The following is a 6,187-nucleotide window of genomic DNA, read 5'->3' on the forward strand; positions in this document are numbered from 1 at the left end:
GCATGAGGGTACTGGCTCTGACCAGTGGCCTCCTGTGTGCCAGGCACTGCTCATGTCCACATGGTTCCATGCAGCCATCACAGCGTCCTGCCAGGTGAAGACTGCTAGTACGTTCATCAGGGTGGGGCCCTCCGATGCCAATCCCAGTTTCCTGGGACCCACAGCCAGAGTCCTGGGGACCCATATCCCTGGTTGTTTGGGATGTCCTATGAATGAGAGAGCCCTGCCAAGGGGTACTTTCAGCCTAGCTGCTTGGCTAGGGTTGTGCAGAAGGGGCCTGGAGGAGGGGCGCCACGTTCCCATCACTTCCAAAGGAGGGGTTGACAGAGAAAGTGCTGAAGTTGAGCCTTGAATCTGCCACCTGGCACTCTGTGTTCTTGCAGGCCATGCCCCACCTCCTCCTCTGGAGAGGCTCAAAACCAAGGTCTGGTGGCCACCTGGCAGGCGGTGGGAGTGGGGCTCAGAGGATATAACTATAGGTCGTAGGTCAGAAAGGCATGTTCTCCAGTGACCATCACCTTGCTTGGAAATTGGTGAGTGCAGTTCAGTTTATTTTGAGATCCCAAGTCACTTTAAAGAAGGGAGGGGTGCAATGTGTTTCCAGAGAGGGCACTGGGACTCAAGGAAGGGGACAACATTGCCCAGTGTTTGTGGGGGCCCTTCTGTCCCCCACAGAACTTGGGGTGCTTGTAGGGGAAGGAGAGAGGGGCTGTGGGAGCTCAGGTGGCAGGACATGCCTGTCACTCAGAAATAGCAGCTGTGTTTCCTGTGCCAGCTGAGATTGGAGCTGGGGGATGGGACAGCGAGAGTCAGCTGTCACACCTGCCTCATCCTTTCCTACCAGGAGGCGGTGGCAGGAGCTGACATCCGGGCAAGAAAAGTTCAGGGCCACTTTCCACTGCCGTGTACAGGCTGTGTGACCCTGGGTGAGTGCACTATCCTTTCTGACCCTTGGGTTTCTCCTCTGTGCACGGATCTTGCTTGTCCTATGTGACCATTTCGAGGGCCAACCCAGGCATCTAAGGGCCTGGTTCTCAGTCCATACAGCTGTTTTATAAAACCCCTAGTGAACCAATCTAAACATATCTGTGGCCCATTTTGGCCTAAGGGCCCAGTGTCCAGTTCTCTCTAGCATTCACTCGAGAGAGTTCTCAGTGGAAACAAACATGAAATACACAAGGTGATAGATGTGCTGAATAACTAGGTGGAGGGAACCCTTTTAGTGTATCTATATGTCAAATCAACCCAAGGGGCACTTTAAACATCTTACGATTTTATTCATTATGCTTCTAATAAAGCTGAAAAAAACACACACAATTAAGGTTTTGGAAGCCCACATCGGTAATACTTTCATGATCTTGAACCAGAATTTTAAATTGGAAGATGTTGCATTAAAAAAGGCGGATTTTTGGCTTTTTTTGGAACAATCAGACGTCCTGGCAACACTGGGGCTTCATATTGCACAAGGCAGTTGGCTGAGGTGTGTGTGTGTGTGACACCTTTGAAGTCAGAAACATTCCAAACCCAAGGAGAGGGATATCTACTGTTCTCAGTAACAGGATCCTGAAGCAGGGAGTCTTTATGATGGGCAGACCCAATCCATTTTGGGTTTCCTTTTTAGCTGGTAGAGTTGATTCTGGACACCAAGGATTTTGACTCTGGGATACACTCTATTGCAATGAGTAGGAAATGTAGGTTATATGCAAATGCTATGTCATTTTATATAAGTGACTGGAGCACCCACGGATTTGATATTTGCAGAGGGGTGTATGTGTGTCCTGGAACCATTCTGTCTCCCACAGATACTGAGGATGACTGGGTATCTTTGTGTGTGTATGTTTTGTATGTGCATATGTGTCTGCATCTGCATGTGTCTGTTGTTTGTGTGTGTGTTTATGTGTGAGAATCCACTCATCTTTTTCCTTTCACTTTCCAAAGAGGTTGTGGGTGGGAGGGATTGTTTCTGGCCTCACCCACTTTGCCTCTTGTCCCGCCTGGACGAACAGTCTGCCCGCCCCGTCCTGGCCTCCCCATACCACCCGCAGGCCTTTCAGCACCGCGGACAGAGCCTGACTCCTAGGTCTCGGTGACAGCGTTCAGCGTCAGCCCTGCATCACCTTCTAAGGCTCCCACCCATGTCATGAGGAGGCATCATCCCTGTTTCGCAGATAAGGAGATGGGCTTATACGAGGTGGGTATTCCCCCAGTCTCCCAGCCACTAAGTAGCAGAGCTTTCAAGTCTGAATCAGAGACACCCACGGTCGTGTTGGCCTACAACTCATGGAGTGCTTGTGGCTGGATGTGGCAATGAGCTGGCAAAGCAAACGAACTGTTTCAATGGATAAAGTCATTACGACGGACGGGGGCTGTGACATGGGAATTTGGGTCAGGAATTGATGGGTTTGGTCACAAATAAAGACTTTCTAAAGAAATAGTTGGAGGAAAAGACTGCTTACTGAGACTAATACTGATTCCCAGATTTCTCATTCCTTCCCCTACATTATTCTTTGAGATTCTCTGTGAATATACAAGTGCCTTTTAAAATTAATCTATCAAATAGGAGCATATCATGTGTACTGTTCTGCCATGTGTATCTGTGCATTTGTTCCTATCATCTATGTATCTCTCCTTGTATCTATTTATGTATCTATGTTTGTCTATCTTTATATCTATCCTTGTACTTATTTATCTGTCTTTGTATCTATTTTTGTATCTATTTATTATCTATCTATACATATGTGTGTCTAGCTACCTATCTATCATCTATCCATATCCATCCAAGATTGTTCCAGAGAGTACCATATACATCATCTTATTTCCTTTAATATTTTCCAAACATTTCACTGTGGGTACAACGTTTTACTTACCTAGGCCCAGTCTGATGCACAGATAATGGTTTTCTGCCTTCTGCAACTATAACAAGGCTACAGAAAAAGGTCTTCATTCTTATCCTGGCGTTCAGGGGCTGCACAAATGGGAGTGTGCATTTGTATTCTGACAGAGAAAGCCTCTCCACAGACACCAAGAGTGTATGAAGTGTTTCCGCCTCCCCTCCCCAGTGAGGGGACATACAAATGAGGGTGTCGAGGTGGCCACTATCTTGAGAGCCTCTGGGAAGGGAGATATGGTTCGATGTGCACCTACTCTGTATCTGGCACTTCACAGATACCATCTCACCAGATCCTCACACTAACTGTGTGAAGTAGGGACTGTTTCTTCCCCCAGACAGAGAGAGAAGCAGCCTCAGATGGGTGACACAGAGATGCTGGGTTTCAGCCATTGGGTTCAGCCACATACCATGTGGATGTGCCTGGATTTTCTTAACTTGTTAAGTGAAGCCACTCACCCAAGATCTGTTGAGGTATTGTTACCAATGGGATGCAAATACTGCCCAGAAGCCATTTTATTCTGAAGCTTCCTTTATCTGACCTGCTGGTCCTCAGCAGCCTCCCTCTCTCCTTAGCTGCATTCACTGCTGTGGATAAATTCAGAACAGTTTTGCGACGGCCTTCTGTGCGCCAACACTGCGATCCGTGCAGGGCAGAAATGCTCCCTGCAACCAGCAAGGTAATGATTTCTATTCTAGAACTTGGGGGGGCGGGGGAGGTGCGGCTAGAAAAACGCTGGTCTCTGCTGCCACCATCTGGATTCCTGAGAACAGCGCAGTGTCTGAAATTTGGAAAGATAGGTTCCAGATCAAGAAGCAGTCTGTTTTGCTTTTTCCAGAATGTCTTAGAGTTGGAATTGCACAGTATGTGGCTTTTCATATCAGCTTCTTTCACTTAGTTGTATGCATCTAAAGTTCCTCCATGTCTTTTCATGGCTTCATAGATTCTTTCTTTTAAGTGCTTAATAATATTGCATTGTCTGAATAGAACAGTTTACTTATCCACTCACTTCTTGAAGGGCTTCTTGGTTGCTTCCAAGTTTTGAGAGTGATGGATAATGCAGCCACACTCTTGGGTGTCTAGTAAGCAGCTGCCTCTCCTATGGAAGAATCAAGAAGTGGCTGGTACCATTGGCCCTGTGTTGGAAGCCAGCCGACAAAGTAATTGAGGGTACCTGAAAGGGGAGCATGGACTGAGGAAAAGAAAGAAGACAGACAGAATTGCAAGAGGGAGCACAGATTCAAGCTGTGTCCCCGAGTTTATTTAGAACGCACTACTTATAGCATCGCAATGAGAAAACAGCAGTCAAGACCCAAGGTCAGCCAAATTACTTATCCTGCAAAACAATGAAGTTCTCACAACTCAGAACTCTCTGCTAAACTGTAGCAAAGAATTTGCAGTGATTGCTATGTGAACAGTTGCCTCCCAGACAACCTCCTTAAGTACACTTGGTTTTTAACCCCTGACATTGTGCAGCGGTTCTGGCTGTGGCTCCCCACAGCCCTGCATGCTGATTTTGGATTGCTGTGAACCAATCTGTCCAGTGGTGTGCAGAGAAAGCTTCTAGGGGAGGTTCCCTGCTTAACGTGGAGTAGGAATTCTCAGGCGGGGTGGGATAGAGTGGGGTTGCGGGGGGACTGTGTCTCGCAAGTAACATCTGGCAATATCCGGAGTCAGTTTCAGTTGTCACTACTGGCATCTAACGGGTAGAAGCCGGGGATGATGCTCAGCGACCTACAGTGCAGCTCCTTCCCCAGCAAACGGTTGGCCCCAGATGCCAGCAGTAAGTGTGGTGTGAGAAAACACCACCAAATGGTCCTTTCTCCTCCGTCTTTTCTTTATAAAGACAAGGATGGTGTGCTACTGCCACCCAGGGGGAATTCAAGAGCATTATGGAGAGCAGCATCCTGATCTTCCTGTGATGATGAATTAGCTAACCCCACAATTATCTACCCAGGGGCTGCTACATGGGAAATGGGAAGCTTCTGGTCAGTGACTGCAGTTAGGTTCTCTGTTACCTATGAGTTAGAGCAGTGGTCCCCAACCTTTTTGGCATCAGGGACAGGTGCTCCTATGACCATCTAATGTCTGATGATTTGAGGTGGAGCTGAGGCGGTGATGCTAGTGCTGGTGAGCAGCTACAAAAACAGATGAAACTTAGCTGGCTCACCCACTGCTCACCTCCTGCAGTGTGGTCTGGTTCCTAACAGACCATGGACCGGTACTGGTCTGCGGCCCGGGGGTTGGGGACCCCTGGCTTAGAGCATCAGAATTGATATGGCTTCACCTATTTCCCTTCCCCATCTGCAAAGTGTACAGGGTGGGTAGAGGTCAATTCTTATGATGTGACACCAAGAAAGGGTCCTATTGGAGAAAATCACAAGTGAAGAGCCCAGAGTCAGTGAGGAGGCAGCTCCCCCGCCAACCTGGTCCCCACCCCACAATAACAGTACCAGGTCAGGGCAATGCCACTGAACTTGCCAGAGGTTGCCCTCTGGGGAAGGTCCCTGTCCTATTGGGACCTACCTTCCCCTGTGCAAGCATAGAGATAAACAGGTAGGCAGGGGCTGGACAATCTAGGCCTGAGCACCTGGCATTCGGACTGTGAATGTCAGCTCTTTGGGGAAGAGTCTGATAACCCTAGACACACCTTTCCAAAGCCAGCTCTGGCTGCCAGGTGAAAGGACCTTGTCCCTGTGGGAGGGAGGCACTGAGGATGCAGACCCAATTGTTTTGCTGACAGAAAACCTGCAGTGACTTCCCAGTGTGCTCAGAATAACCCCCAAGGCCTTTGCCCTGGCCTCCCCTGTTCTCATCAATCTGGCCACACCCCTCTCTGCCACTTGCTATTCCTGCTCCAACCTCAGGATTTTTCGCCTACTGTCCCTGTGCCCTGACACCCTTCCTGATATTCAGCTCCCTCTTGATATTCAGGTTCTGCTCTTACTATACTCCTTGTATCAGTCAGGGTCTTCTAGAAAAACAGAACCAATAGGATATATAATAAAATACAACAATATTTTCATAATATAAACATGTGACTTAGTGTGAGCCATTTATTATGAGCGATGATGGAGGCTGAAGAGTTCCACCACCTGCCATCTGCAAGCTGGAGTCCCAGGAGAGCCAGTGATACCATTCAGTGTGTCATTCACATCGCACAACTCACAACCCATGGATCTAATGTGCCAGCCTGATATGTGAACTAACTCTCCTGGAACATGTTTAAAAAGTATTTCTGCAAAGAAACTGCAGATTGAAGATAATGTGAATAACATAAGCCCCAGTAGACAATGGGG

Source organism: Pteropus alecto, unplaced genomic scaffold, assembly GCF_000325575.1.
Source record: "Pteropus alecto unplaced genomic scaffold, ASM32557v1 scaffold326, whole genome shotgun sequence".
Classification (NCBI taxonomy): Eukaryota; Metazoa; Chordata; class Mammalia; order Chiroptera; family Pteropodidae; genus Pteropus; species Pteropus alecto.